The sequence below is a fragment of the Tursiops truncatus genome, chromosome 15 (assembly GCF_011762595.2).
Source record: "Tursiops truncatus isolate mTurTru1 chromosome 15, mTurTru1.mat.Y, whole genome shotgun sequence".
Lineage (NCBI taxonomy): Eukaryota > Metazoa > Chordata > Mammalia > Artiodactyla > Delphinidae > Tursiops > Tursiops truncatus.
Genome location: NC_047048.1, coordinates 80,598,294 through 80,614,427, shown reverse-complemented (window position 1 = coordinate 80,614,427; position 16,134 = coordinate 80,598,294). Strand labels below are relative to the sequence as shown.

The window sequence follows — 16,134 nt, the reverse complement described above, 5'->3', positions numbered from 1 at the left end:
CAAAACCCCTCCGCAGGAATCATGTCGTCATAACAATCATAAGCTCTGACATAAACTAGGTATGTTAATCGAAGCAAGTCCAAGTTTTTTTTTAAAAGGTGATATGGTTTTATTTGGAAATTTTAAACAAAAGTCAGTATTAGATATAACCCCATAATCCTTTGTATTTTGTCCTCCTTATTATAATTATAGAGTATTTTAAATGTGATGTATTTTTTCACCAAGTTGCATGCAGATTCCCGCAAACCTGTGCAGTTGACCCCAGTGCACTGTCTAAATATTATCATTTTCTGTCTGTGCTTGTTGCCAGCAAGGGGAAGAGCTGCCCTGGAGAACACAGGTTAGATTCTTGGTGTCCAGCGCCGGGCTTCGCTCAAGAGATGGACTCAAGTGTCTTTGCTGCCGGTGTTTTGATCCAGATACCCATACCCAAGGTGAAGCCGCGTGCATTCCTGGATGCAAAAGATATGTATCAGGGTTTGCTGGGCACTCCGCTCAGACTCGGGGTTCCGGTGAGCAGCGTGCATGCCTTCGGCACCTCGTCTGGGAGCGCCACCTTGTACCCGGCCTTGTCCCGAGCACCTGGGATGTCACAGCAGACAAGACCAAGTGTCTGTCCCATGGAGCTCACACGCTCATGGCAAAATCGTTCCACCACGGGAGGCCTGTCGTGAGTGCTGTATATGCCTTAACCTCCTTCATCCTCACGTCAACCTTCTAAGGGAGGTAGTATTAATCATCAGAGAGGTTAGGTGGCTCATCCAAGGTCACACAGTAGGACCTGGAGTTTGAAGCATGTGCTAATCCTACTGTCTTTCTCAGGGGCAGCAATGAAGGTGGTGTCAGGCTTGGGAACGGTGTCCGGTGTTTAAGGCACCTTTGGGGAGGCCCCGATGCCCTGAGCTGGGGGGCTTGGGCAGCAAGGGCAGGGCGCTGCGTGCCGGGGCATGAGCGTAGCACGTTCCCAGTAGGCAGTCTCACCCCTGCGATTCCCTTTCGTCCCAGGAAAGCTGGCATTATTCACGGGAGATAAAAATCAGCGTTCAACGCATTCCAAATTGCAACCGGTTGAATCCCGGGACAGCTGCCACGGGCTCTGCGGGTTGGGCGAGTTTATGGCTCAGTCAGAAGGGGTGGAGGCTGGGACAGACTGAGCGTGGTAAGGACACTCCAGGTGAACGTGTTGTAACGGCGAACAAGTCGTGTTTTTTCTGGGAATGGAGTCCGCCGGCCCCACGACCTCTCTGGCGAGCTCGCGGTTTTCGTGTCAGGCACCGGTGGGGAGCTCTGTGGTTTCGTTACACCAAAGTTTGTGTTGGCAGCTGTGAAATATGCCCAGATGTTTCAGGTGGAGCCAGCGTTGCTCCCCCCCCCCCCCCCAGCTTGATAAATCATCAGGTTTCCAGAGGGATTCCTAACCCTGTCCTCCTCCTTCATCCCCTGCTCTGCTCCAGCCTGGGAATTCCCACTGGCTCTATGAGCATCGACATAAAATTAGAGGAAGAGTCACATTTAATTAATTTTAAATTTAAAATAGATGTGTTCTCTGAAGACTCAGAGGCTGAAAAATCTGTCCTTAGGCCACGATCAGAAATGTGGGCACAGATGCGTGGGCAAATACACCCAGGGAGCAGCATGTGATGGAGCAAAGCTAGAAACAACCTAGATGCCCAGCAATGGGGGATGGTTCAATTACGGCAAAACCACAGGAAGGCATGGCCTGTTGTGTAACCACAGAAGTAACTGTTTTCCAGGAGGACAAAACGACAGGGGAAAATGCTCATGGCTTGAAATTAAATGATTAAAAACTGCACTCTAAACTGTAAGTAATGAAAGTTTATATAATTACATCTCAAATGTGGTGTGTGTGGTGCGTTAGAGAATAGAAGAAAATATGCTGAAATATTAACGGTAATTATCTCTGGGTAGTGGAATTTTTATTTTCTTTTTTATATCTTTATTTTCCAAATTTCTACTTTAATACCTTTAACTTCGGATAATAATCAGGAACAAAAATGTTATTTTAAAAGAATGAGTATTTCTTTGAGTGGCTGGAATCTGAGTGTTTTTTCCTTTCTCTCTTTATTGCCCCTAATTTCCAACATGGACATACTCCTCTTATAAAGGAGTATGGATGGATTAATTTATTTTTTCCGGGGGAAGAAGCAAATGTATATTCCATAATGCACAGGGGAGGGGGGTATTTGATGTCATAGAATAAAGTAACATTAAAGCAATACAACTTCAGAGGGGGAAGAAATTAGCAGCTGAAAATGGCAGGCACCCATGAGATTGATTCTGGCGCCATCCGCACATTCATAATCCCAAACTCCCGAAAGATATTAAAACACAAAACACATAAAACAAAATGCCAGGGCTTGCCTGGTGGTGCAGTGGTTAAGAATCCATCTGCCAATGCAGGGGACACGGGTTCAAGTCCTGGTCCGGGAAGATCCCACATGCCGCAGAGCAACTAAGCCCGTGCGCCACAACTACTGAGCCTGAGCTCTAGGGCCTGCGAGCCACAACTACTGAAGCCCGCAGGCCTAGAGCCCGTGCTCCGCAACAAGAGAAGCCACCGCAATGAGAAGCCCGCGCACTGCAACGAAGAGTAGCCCACGCTCACCACAGCTAGAGAAAGCCCGCGCGCAGCAATGAAGACCCAACACAGTTAAAAATCAATAAATAAAACAAACAAAACAAAACAAAAAATGCCAACTAGAAGAGGAGATTCATCTACTTAGATCTTCAAAAGCACAGAAACAAGACTTATTTGTTTCTTACTAAAGATATTTCCCTTTTCCCACCTCTCCCTCCTGTTGTCTGAAACCAGAGCAAGATGCAACCGTTCTCCAAGTGTCCTAGCATTTTACCAGCATTTTCTTAAAGCCTGTTTCCCATCTGGATTGTTTCACCCCAGCATCCTTCATCCAGGTGCTTTGCTGTGACGCCCCCCCAAGAAGGAGGGCGCCCACTGCCAGTTTCCTCCCTGTGTTCCTGTATTGAGATGCGTGTGACAGGTATTCCTTATTCAGATCTCACAGTGACCTTGTGATGAGGGTCTGTTCTTCCCATAATTTCCATTTTACAGAATGGGAAACATGCTCAGAGGGACAAAGGAATCTGTGCCAGCCCCAGCCAGCAAGTGGGGGGAGCCAACATTCGGATGTCAGTCTATCTTCTTCCAAAGCTTTATCAATCCTGCCCATGAGAGTGGAGCCCTGAGTTGAATGGAGAGCCACCAGGTAAACATTTACCAGGAAAACTCTGAGGTTCTGAGGCAAGGGGTATGCCGTGTATTTAGCCTGGCTGATGGGTGGAAAACCAAATCCCAGTGAAGGACTGCACGGGCCCACGGTCCAGGGTGGGTCTGCAAGGAGGGCCAGAGCCCCCTGAAGCCACGCCAGCTTCGCTGTGAGTGGCACAGCGTCAACAACTTCGCAGGTGTCCCTGGCAGGTGAGAAGGGCTCGGCAGGCGAACGGGGTGGAACACGGCTTCTCACCCAGCAAAAAAGCTGTAAGTCAAGTGATTGCAACACGGGAGCAGTCTGAAACACAGCCCAGTAATAAACAACCACTCAGTCATTTTTATTATTTCTTTTTCTGAAACTAATCAGTTCAGTATGAGTCACTTCACAGAAGCTGAGACCATTCCCCTGGAAGTGATGGTGCCCTGAGTAATTGCATCAATGGGCACATCTCAAAGACGGCTCCCACCTTCCAAAAGCGTCCCAGGAAACAAGTCATGGCTCAACCAGCCTGGGTCCGAATTCGGTGCTTGTAGTTGTGTTGCCAGATAAAACCCAGCACATATTATGGGATATACTATCCTAAAAAAGTATGTGTTGTTTATCTGAAATTCCAATTGAACTAAACGTCCTGTCCTGTAGTTATTTTATCTACAAACCTACCTAGATATCGTTCTCGTTCTTTGAGCAAAGGTAACACACACCCAGCAAAATTCAGCAAGACAGACCAGAGACTTCCCCAGCGGAAATGGACCCTCTCACTGCCTGGCCTAAAACACGTTAACCGCCTCCTGTTGCTCTTAACAATGGTTTGCAAACTCTGAGTGTGCAGCAAATTGAGGCACTGGAGGGCTTGTGAAGACACTGGTTGCTGGATCCCGCCCCTAGAATGTCCTATCCAGGAGGTCTGGGGTGGGGTCTGAGAATTTGTATGTCTAATAAGTTCCAAGGTGCTGGTGCTGGCTTCCTACTTTGAGGTCTGTGTTCTTAGGATGCACACTAACTCTCCAACGTCCTCCGCCACTGTGCCGCACATGGCCTTTCGTGGTCCAGCTCCTGCCACCCCCTCCAGCCTGTCTCACACCACCTCCCTCGCTCACCTGGCTCTCTGGCCTCCCTGCAGTGCACCAGGAGAACTCTTCTCAAGTCCCCGCAGGGCCTTTGCACATGCCGTTCCTTGCCATGTATCTGGCTCTACCCCTATTACCTTAGGCAGGAGGCATCCTAATTACCCCCATTTTACAAACAGAGGAACTGAGATTTGGAGAACCTCAGTCACTTGCCCAAAGCCAAGTTGATAATAAGAGGAGAGTCAGGGACCTAAACTTTCATCTGCATCTCCCTCGCCTGCCTTCTTTCTGCCATGCGGCTGGCTACTTCTCCTGACTGGGAGTATTAACTTTTATTTCAAGCCTCTCTTAAATGCTGGCTTTTGTGAGATTGCTACTTGATAGTTATTTATTTACCTTCAAACCAAGCCTCTGGGATTTAGTACTTCAGGATTTGGGAAACAGGTTCACATTCAGCCTTTGACACCATTCAAGATCCAATAGACTTAGCTCATGTCCCCTCTCAATGTCTCAATGTTTGCCTGAAGACAAGAGTATTCGTTTCCCCACCCCAAATTCACACACACACACACAAACACGCACACACACACACACACTTCTAAAGTCTATAGACAGAGCTCTGACACTAAAGTTGTCATGGCAACTGAAAGCTTGTTCTCTGAATATTTCCCAGGTGGTGGGATGACACCAACTTCCTGTCTTCTATTAGAAAATAATGTCAGCTCCTGGCATCTGTGAGTGAAGGTGGGGCAAGGGCGTGGCTCCAGGTGGGCGAATGGAGCCCAGGTTGTCGAGTTATGAAGACCAAGGTGGATAAATTTACACTCCATGAGGATACGGAGGGATCACTCCTGCTCTGTAGCACCAGCCTTCTGCCTGCGGCCCAGGACACCGTGTCACCAGGTAAACGATGAATTAATGAATGGAGTTATTTGTCAAATGTTGATGTCTCAAGTATTGCAGGGCAGGGGCCGAGGCTTTGCTCTCTGATGCCAGACCAAGATTCCATCTACCAAAACGCTCCCCTGAATGGGCGTATTTCCTCTTTGGGGTTTTCCCATTTATTTTGATTTTCCTGAAAGCCACTTACCGAGTTTTCTTAGCTCTGGGTTGGGTATTTAGTGGTTGTTTGGGTTCACATCTTTTGGGGAATTAACAAGAAAGTTTCCAGTCTCTCCCAGGAATATAGTTTCAGGGCTTCCCTCCCCACCACTTTCCCTCAGCAAAGGTATACACAGTCATCTCAAGACAGACACAGCACCTTTTCATGTGAACGGACAGATCAGGAGGTTATTTAACAGGCACTCAACTGCCCACCCGGCTCCATTTTTTTAAACCTGAAAAACAAGACCTGAGTTTCATTGTTAAAGATGCTATTTGTTCCCCTCTGGCTCCAAATCACGCCAGGAGCCGGCTGCCGATGCAGTGGGAGCCCAGACGGGAGTGTCTTGAGGACTTTGCTCCTGGAGTTCCTGCTGTTAGTATTTTCCAGCAAGAAAGGAGAGTGGAGGCAAAGAAGAAGCAAGGGAGCCAAGCAAGCACGACATGGCTCAGGGGCAAACCCAGAGAGGGGCCCACAGCCCAGGTCTCATTTATTTCAACCAGTAATTCTCTCTCCCATCTGCCCTTTCTCTCCATCCCCACTGCTACTCCCCGAGGCCAGATTTCTCACCTCCAGCACTAGTGACACCTGGGCAGCTTCGTTCTCTGCGGTGCGGACTGTCCTGGGCACTGGAGGAGGTTCAGAAGCACCCCGGCCTCTACTCACTAGATGCGGTAGCAATGCTCCCCCGCCCCCAATTGTGACAACCAAAAATGTCTCCAGACTTTGCCAACTATCTGGCTGGGGAAAGGGTTGCCCCTGGTTGAGAACCTTCGTCTTAGTCCAAGTGCCCCCCTCCTCGACTCTGCTTCCCCTCCCATCTGGCCTCCTGGCTTCCATCGCGGCCACCTCACGCTCGGCCCCCAAAGGCGCTTGACATGTTTTCCTTGATTGCATGACTGTAGAGCAGCATCCGTATCCTCAGGGCCCAGCACGATGCCCGGGATGTAGTAGATGCTCAACAAACATTTGCTGAAAGATGACAAGTTCCTGCGGGCAGACTTGCTGTCCTGTCTGCTCTACATCCAGCGCTCAGCTCGGCAGGCCCTTGGGTCCTCCGTTGCTTGCAGCCAAATTCATCCCATCTGAAGGCATGAATGGAAGCATGAACAACCTTCTTAGGGTGGCATGACTCCTCCCAATTTACAGATGGAGAAACCAACGTGCAGGATGGTTAAAGTAAGCTTCCCAGGATTTTCTTCAGCAGAGCCGGAGCTCTAACACAGATCTGTCTAACGCCGGAGAAGAAATGGATCCAAAGAAATTCCTCTGAATATAAAACAGGAAAAAGGTATCTAGGAAGCTGATCAAGTCATACAGAGTTGCTTCCTCTGCCATGTTGGGTGACATGGGATGTGTCTCACCGTCTGGGGCTCAGTGTCACCCTTTCAAACGTGCCGAGGTTGCAGCGATGTCTCAAAACATCCTTGTGGCTCTAGGAGGCTTAGATTCCGGTTCTCAGATCTGCCATCAATACCCAGGGGCTCACCCGGACGGACCTGTGAGCACCGCCCCGCTGGGGTTGCCATCCACAGAACTCAGAGCGGATCCTCCGCCTGCATGAAGGGAGCTGGGGCCCGCCCCATGTAGCACTCTCATTGCACATTTGGTTTCAATTCTCCAAATTCCTTTGCACATTTTGCTGTCACAATGAGATAAAATCGAGCTCATGTGAGCTGAGAGCCAAGAGAGCCTGGGAAAACTTAAAAGAAAAAAAAGCAAAAGCTTGGAGTTGTTAGGCGTGCCCTTCTGAACCCCCCAGGATGTGGGTTTACCTGGGCGAGGACAGCCATGGGGCCTGGCTGGTCTGGGCTCCCTCATTGACCTCCCAGAGTGGGGGATAGAAAGGGGTGGCCCTTCTGAACCCAGGGACTATTTCCCAGAGTCCTCTGAGGGGTGGGGCTCTAGAGGCCACGGATGTTTTCAAAGCATCAGGGGACGGAGCTACACAAATCCCGCGACAGGTTAAGGCCCAGTAGGGGCCACACACTCACACGCAGCCAGCGGACCAGAGGCCTTGGAAAGATGCCCGACTGCCCGGTTCTTCAAACAAGACCAGGAATTTACATTCTTGTGTGAAGCCTTCCAGCATTTAAATGTCAGGACGCCACTAGGGGCCAAACCAAACGCACTGGCTGATCCCATAGGGTCTGTGGCTGCCCGCTTGCCGCCTCGGCCTCGGCATGGCTTTGGCCTTCTCGGATCGACCTCGTGCTCTGGGCCGTACGCAAGCGATTACTGCAGCTCAGACACGTCCCTGAGGGCACGACAAATCTTCGCTTGTTCAATTCCCATAGCAGCCCTGCACGGTGCGGACCATTATCTTCTCCCTTTTACAGATGGGGAAACTGAGGCCCTGGGGGTACAGACTTTCCTTGCCCGTAAGTAACTTACAACCCCCGAACAAATAACTCCTCTTCTCTGAGCCTCGGTTTACTCAGCTTGGTAAACCCAAGGTAACAGGAAATAATGGTTACGAACCTAGAGGGGTTTGTTGGGGGAATGAGAGGCTGTAGGACCAGAACACTGGGTACCTGGCCTAGTCACAGGCTAAGGCCCTTCGGCAGGTGTCATTTGTTAGGGGTTGAATCGTGTCCCTCCCCAAATTCATATTTGAAGTCCTAACCCCCAGAGCCTCAGAACGTGACCTTATTTGGAAATAGTTCCCTGCAGATGTAATTAGGTAAATGAAGATGAGGTCACACTGAGTAGGGTGGGTCCCTCATCCAATACGGCTGCTGTCCTTGTATAAGGGAACCTTTGGACACGGGGAGAACACGGTGTACAGACTGGAGTGGTTCTGCTACAGACCCAGGAACCACCAGAAACTGGGGGTGGGGATGGGGGGCGGGGCAGACCTGGAAGAGATGCCTCCCTTCAGAGGGAGAGTGGCTCTGCCAGAACCTTGATCTTGGACTTGCAGCCTCCAGAAATGTGAGACCTTACATTTCCGTTATTTAAGCCACTCAGTTTGTGGTATTTTGCTACGGCCCCAGAAACTCATAGATCATTACCATTACGGCCTAAACTACAATATCCTGCTTCCTTCCCTTTGCTTTATAATTCTTTGGGTGTCCAGTTAGAGAAGGTTGATTCTCAGTTCATCTTTTAAAAGCTGATTAGAGTACTTGTTCTCTAAAGCACTGAGCTGGATGCTGGGTTGAGGCAAAGGGATATCGCTGAGTTTCACCCAGCAGGGGGAACCTCCCACGCTCCAACCTTGCGTGCCTGTCCAGGAAGGGCATCAGTGGTACCCAGAGCAGGGCCAGGAAACAATTCTGAGGTGATGGGCTCTAGATCCCGGAGTGGCCTCAGCCATTGCCTGCTGTGATTTGTGTAGACCCGGGGTCCTCACCCAGGGAGATTTTGCCCCTCCTCCCCCCAGGGACCATTTGGCAGTATCCAGAGACATTATGCTTGTCACAACTTGCATCTAGTGGGTGGAGGCCAAGGATGCTGCTAAACATCCCATGATGCACGGGACCCCCACCACAGAGAGCTGCCCAGCCCCAATGTCAGTAGTGCCGCCGTAAAGAGCCCGGCTGTACTCAAACGACACAGGGGTGAGGACCCCGGCTGGGCCCCTGTCCTGCCTGCACTCTACCCCTCTCTGAGCCTCAGACCCCTTATCTGTAAATTGGGCCATGCAGGCTCTGTGAGGCTCCTGGTCCTGAGCCTGGCAGGTAGCAAGAGTTCAACCAACCCTTCCCTTGTCGCTTCTCCCATCTTTGCGGGGAAGTTACTGCGGAGGTGCTGGCTTTAATGTATCTGTTTCCCTAAAAAGGAATATTTTAAATTAAGATAAAACATGTCCCATAAATTGTGATTTCACATATTTTTAAACATTCATAATTCATGCTGTATTTCCTTGATTCTAAGAGGCTGTAAATTATAACACGGACTTCAATTTAGCAAGAACTTCTTGGAGGTAGGGCAGGGGGAGGCAACTCCACATTAATTGTACATGTTGACTGCAAGGTACACCTTACTTCAGTTCCAGATTAAATGGCGCAGTTCCAGCTTCTACCTCGGAGCGGGTGTCAGCATGATGCTGCATTCAGAGAAAATACAAACCCAATCCCCAAAGCCTTGAAAAGCCACATTTATCCGTATTGGAATCTGCTTAAGGATTAAGAGGGAATTGCTCAGCATATCAGGCAGCAAAACTTTCTAAGAATAAATAAGAATAAATGTGATTCCAGTTCCAGTTCTCTTCTCACTGTGAAGAGTCGCGGTATAGATCAGTGTCTGCTCGGGGTTAAAGCAGAGTGAAAAGAGAGTAAACCATCCCCCAAAGACCCTCAAGTTAGATGAAAATCCACAAAGGTGTAATAAACAGACAAATGGAACATTTGGATGGAAAGATGGATGGATGGATGGATGGATGGATGGTTGGATGGGTAAGTGAATGGGTGGAAGATAAATTAATAAACACAGAGAAACAGAAGCTGAACAATGAGATAAAAGGAGATATAGAAGTATACGGAGGTATCTCTTTTTAGGCGTGCATAATTCATTAAGGCAAAAACGAATGCAGTTTGCATATGGTGCCACTCAAATTTGTTCCCAGAGAAGGTCACCCAAAGAGTATCTTTGCAGAAGATTGCTAATCCTATTGTGATTTCCTGGTTAAAGGAAAGGTTAGAGAAACATGCAAAGACATCGGCCCTTTCATTGAGGGGCAGCTCAAAGAGACGTTCTTTTCTTCTTTCTTTGCTCAGGTGACTTTGAAAGAGAGTTTACTTTGGTTTAATTTTAGGAGCAAAGTCTTCAGCCCTTTCTCTTCTCACTCCCTCTCCACTCTCACTGCTCCCTGTATTTGGACACATCTTGCCACATCCAAGGGGGACCCCACTCTCAGGAGAGGGAAGGAGGTAGCCTTCGAGACTTTGCCTTGCCTGATCTTACTGTTGGGTTGCCAGCTTGCAGTGGAAATCTACCCCTGGTTGCCCCATGTCTATTCTCTGCTTCTGGCAAAAAGTGCAGTAATTGTCTGGGGGCGCTTCTCCCCCCATTCTTAGCTCATTGCCTTGGGGGTACCCTGAGACTTCTTAATCAGTTCAGGATCACCCAATGATTCAATGAGAGAATCACTTGATTAGAGTCAATTAAACATGCCGAGATGTTTGCTGAGGCTAACAGCTCTCTCTTCCACAGCATAGCAGTAAGGATGTGATACCCGGAGCTTCTGCAGCCATTTTGCAAACCACGGTTCCAATCCTAGTGCTGTTGTTTAAGTCGAGAATTGAGTTGTATCTGATCCCAATGGGTGATCCCACACTGTTTTTAAATCAAGCCAGTGGTTGCTTCAGGCGCAGGATTTTGATGTAATTCTGGATAGTGAGGTGTAAAGGGAGGCTCTGCAAGGGCTCCTGGGAAACATTCTGTTGCTCTTAAAACCAGACATGCAGGAAGCACCGGCCTCACTCAGCCTCTGGAGGTAATGGCCTTGGGATGAGAGGCTGCGTAGGGCAGCAGCCATCCTGGACCATGAAAGAAGCCAGCAAGGGAAGCTGACTGCTCACCCCCGGCCCCTGCACCTGCCCACTGACAGTTCTGTAACTTCTCCCCAATTTCCTTTCTGCACGTGGGAAAAGAGCTTCTGGTCTCTCTTCCATCCCCACCTTTTGGCCTGTGTGGGGCACACCTAGTTTTTTTGAAATTTCTTAATTTATTTTCATTGAAGTATAGTTGATGCATACTGTTATATAAGTTACAGTTGTACGATACGATCATTCACAATTTTTAAAGGTCATGCTCCATTTATAGTTATTATAAAATATTGACTATATTCCCTGTGTGGTACAATATATCCTTGTAGCTTATTTTATGCCTAATAGTTTATACCTCTTAATCCCCTCCCCCTATATTGTGCCTCCCCACTTCCCTCTCCCCACTGGTAACCACTAGTTTGTTCTCTACATCTAGAGAATACCTAGTTTTTTTTTTGTTGTTTTCTTTTTTGCGGTACGTGGGCCTCTCACTGCTGCCGTCTCTCCCGTTGCGGAGCACAGGCTCCGGACGCGCAGGCCCAGCGGCCATGGCTCACGGGCCCAGCCGCTCTGCGGCATGTGGGATCCTCCCGGACCGGGACACGAATCCGTGTTCCCTGCATCGGCAGGCAGACTGTCAACCACTGCACCACCAGGGAAGCCCGAGAATACCTAGTTTTAAAGAGCCTTTTCTTCTCTTCTGCTGCCTCGAAATGTATTGACAAAGAGTTTCAATTACTTAAGAAATTCACGATCATTACAGATCATTGCTGTCACCTAGAATGTTCCTCAGTGATGGAAACACTCTGTCTGCACATCCAATACCAAAGCCATTTGTCACATGTGGCTCCTGAGCCTTTGAAATGCAACTAGGGCAACAAGGAAGTTCATCCTTAAATATATTTAATTTTAATTAGTTAACATTTAAATAACCACATGTGGCTAGTCACTACCGTATGAGACAACAGAGAGATAGAACAATTAGATGATATGTATAAGCATAAAGGGAAAAAGAAAAGTCCCCCCCTGATTCCACCTCCAAGGCATAGCTAATGTTAAACTAGGTTAATTCCCTTGCATGTTTTAGTCTATGCATGTAAATACATTACTGAATTTCCTTCAGAAATATATAATGCTTTAAATTTTATTCGTCCACGAAATATATTGTAAGCATCTTTCCAGCTCAGTGGTTGCATTTCTAAAGAACACAGAGCAGGTAGCAGGAGTGCCAGATTTGGAACCAAACAGGCAGAGTCTGTTACCTTCCGGGTCTGCCAGACTAGCTGCATGACCTTGAATGAGTTATATAAGCTCTCTCCACCTCAGTCTACCCATCTGTAAATGGGGAGATTCATAGTATTTTTATCACAGTGTGGTTGGGTGGATTAAATATGTTAATGACTGTACAGGGCTTGGTATGTTAACTGGGCATCATTGTACAATGGTTATTAATATTGGTCCTCCAACATCATTTTTATGGCTGCAGAATATCTGTTACACAATTGTGCCATGATTTGTTTATTCAACCTTTCATTATTGGACATTTGGGCTTTTGTTTGCTTTTTAAATAAGGAATGCTGAAATGGAAGCCCTATACCAAATCTGAAATACGAAGGAGTGTCTGGGAGCCTACTTTCTGATGGAGGGGCTGCCAGAGAAGCTGCCTGGGATTGGCCAAGAGGGCATCAAGCTAAGCCAGACCAGTCTGGTGGGGTGGGCTGGGGGGGGGGGGGCTGTTCCCCTGAGATCAGCTCCTCAACAGAATTTGGCCAAGAGGTCTTTTTCTTTTCATCCCTTCTAGGTAAACTTCAGCTCAAACTGTCAGCTCAAACAGCATCAGCAAAGCAAAGGCCTGGGTGTGTGTTTATGTTTGGATTTTTTTCTCTGACTCATTGTGGGATGGAGGTAGTTGGACCAATAAAATACACTCCCTGGAGAGAAGAAATGCAAGTAATCTGAGAGGTTTCCTCCAGGGACATTCCTTGGGGGTTTTGAACCTGTAACAGGACCAGATTCTTTAATATGACTCTCACAGATCATGTAAAAAAAATTTGTGTACTGTGGTAAAATACATACAGCATAAAATTGGCTGTTTAACTCAGTGGCATTAATTAAATTTGCAATGTTGTGCAACCATCACCTCTGTCTATTTCCAATTTTTTTTCATCACCCCAAACAGAAACTCTGAACCTATTAAGCAATAAGTCCCTGTTCTCCGCCCCCAACCCCAGCCCCTGGTCATTCTGATCTACTTTTTGTCTTTATGAATTTGCCTACTCCAGATATTTCATACAAGTGGAATCATACAATATTCGTCCTTTTGTGTCTGGTTTATTTCACTTTGCATAATGATTTCGATATTCAGCCATGATGTATCAGAACTTTTATTTTTTAAGAATAATATTTCTTTTTATGTATGTACCACATTTTGTTTATCCATTCGTCAGTTGATTTCCACCCTTTGGCTGTTGTGAATAATGCTGCAATGAACATTGATGTACAAGCCACTATTAGAGCTCCTGGCTTGATTTTTTTTTCATATACCTAGGAGCGGAATTGCCAGGTCATATGGTAATTCTATGTTTAACTTTTTGAGGGACTGCCAAACTTTTTTTTTTTATACTTAATGGCCATTTATTTATTTACATTAATTTTTTATTGACGTATAGTTGATTCACAATATTACATTAGTTTCAGGTATACAGCATAGTGATTCAGTAGTTTTACAGATTATACTCCATTAAAAGTTATTGCAAGAGGGCTTCCCTGGTGGCGCAGTGGTTGAGAGTCCGCCTGCCGATTCAGGGGACGCGGGTTCGTGCCCCGGTCCGGGAAGATCCCACATGCCGCGGAGCGGCTGGGTCCGTGAGCCATGGCTGCTGAGTCTGCGTGTCCGGAGCCTGTGCTCCGCAACGGGAGAGGCCACAGCAGTGAGAGGCCCGCGTACCGCCAAAAAAAAAATTATTGCAAGGTAATGGCTGTAATTCCCCATGCTATATAATATACCATTGTTTTTTTAATCTATTTTATACATAGTAGTTTGTACCTCTTAATCCCATACCCCTAATTTGCCCCTCCTCACGCTTGGTAACCACTAGTTTGTTTTCCCTATCTGTGGGTCTGTTTCTGTTTTGCATGTACATTCATCTGCATTATATTTTAGATTCCACATACAAGTGATATCATCCAGGAACTGCTGCACTGTTTTCCACAGCAGCTGCACCATTTTACATTCCCACCAGCAATGTACCAGGATTCCAATTTCTCTACATCCTTGTCAATGCTGTCATTTTACTTTAAAAAATTATTATAGTCATCCTAGTGGGTATCAAGTGGTTTCTCATATTTTCAGGTGTTTGTTGGCCATCTGTACATCTTCTTTAGAGAAATGTCTATTCAAGTCCTTCATCCACTTTTTAATTAGGTTGTTTGTCTTTTTGTTGTTGAGTTGTAGGAATTATTTATATATTCTGTATATGAAACCCTTATCAGATACATGATTGGCAAATCTTTTCTGTAGGTTGTTGTTTCACTTTCTTGATAATGTCCTTTGATGCACACAAGTTTGTAATTGTGACAAATCCAATCTACCTATTTTTCTTTTGCTCTTCATGCTTTTGCTGTCATACCTAAGAATCTGTTGCTGACTTCAAGGTTGGAGATCATTTTAAATCACTAAGTATTGCTTGTCTCTATTATAAATTTCCTAGGGACTTCCCTGGAGTGGAGTGGTTAAGAATCCACCTACCAATGCAGGGGACACGGGTTCGAGCCCTGGTCAGGGAAGATCCCACATGCCGGAGAGCAACTAGGCCCGTGTGCCACAACTACTGAGCCTGTGCTCTAGAGCCTGCGAGCCACAACTACTGAGCCCGCGTGCCACAACTACTGAAGCCTGTGTGCCTAGAGCCCGTGCTCTGCAACGAAAGAAGCCACAGCAGTGAGAAGCCCGCGCTGCAATGAAGGGTAGCCCCCACTCGCCACAACTAGAGAAAACCCGCATGCAGCAACAAAGATCCAACACAGACAAAAATAAATAAATAAATAAATATATAAATAAATTTCCTGTACCTAAAGGTGCTGAGTCCCTTACTGTCCTAGTCTACCCAGGGGACTGAGTTGGCTGGGAGGTAGGTAGGTAGGTAGATTGGTATACAGATACAGATATAGATATATAATTTTATTTATTTATTTATCCAGTTTAGCAAACTTTTATATTCTCTGGTCACTGCCCCCTGGTCATAAAGACGGTTCCAAGATTCAGCCTGGCCAATCGTAGTAGCCTATGTCACTGGCATTAGTGATTGGTCCAAGGGGTAGTCTTGTAACCCAAGCTGGACCAATGAGACCTTCTCTGGGATGGATAGACATTTGCTGGGAAAAAGAATCCTCTTTCCATCAGAGCTGGCAAGCTGGAACCATAGGCAGCTGTGTCCTTCACCACAAGAAGTCCCATCTGCCAGAGGCAATGCAGGTTGAGACCCGCAGATGGAGACCGCCGGAAGGCGTCATGGAGTGAGGAGTCCCCTGCTCCAGTCTCAGGGGCCCCCGTTCCTTCAGCTTGTCCTTGTATCTGGTGAACGTGTCCCCGGACCCCCTCCAGGGACACGAGCCAGTTCCTTTCTCCTTCCGTTCGTTAGGGGTAAATTTTGATCACTTGAAACCAAAACTACCCTGATGGGTCCCCCTGCCCTGCGACCTCTGCTCCCTCCTACTGACTTACCAGCACCTGAATACATCTGTCTCCAACTCTCCTAGGCATTCACTCGGGAACTGTCCTCGACCCACACCCCGCTCTCCAACTCTAACTTTAAGACTCAGTCGTCGTATTTCCTCCTTGGAGCAGCCTGCCCTGACCCTCCCCCCAACCCTCTAGGCAAAATGGGCTGATTTCCTTCCACGCACCGTCACAGACCTTGTAGTACCTCTGAGTTCTACCACTTTGCTCACACGTCTCTCCCCTCTGGACCATGGGCTTTCTTGAGATAGCCGCGGGGCTTACTGCAGTTGGATCCTCAGCATCTGGCCCAGGGTCAGCACATGGCAGGGTCTCACTAGGTACCAGCAGAATGACTAAACTGGGCTCTTAGGCAGATATGCCAACCCTGGGCTCCACCCCTTGCTTGCATTGTGAACCTTGAGCAGGTAGTTCACTTCACGTTGTCTTGTTTGTAATATAGGTTGATGAGAAACAGCATCTCCTTCCTGGGGCTCTATGGGGA

General features: G+C 47.4%; 1 long non-coding RNA gene across 1 annotated transcript; it reads left to right on the top strand.

Annotated features, from left to right (window-relative positions):
* Positions 1–1,355: 1,355 nt before the first annotated feature.
* LOC109551358 (uncharacterized) lies at positions 1,356–14,976 on the top strand. Its single transcript, XR_002178129.3, has 3 exons — positions 1,356–3,245; positions 4,992–5,221; positions 14,623–14,976. It is a non-coding gene; the product is annotated as an uncharacterized lncRNA (long non-coding RNA).
* The last annotated feature ends 1,158 nt before the right edge of the window (positions 14,977–16,134 follow it).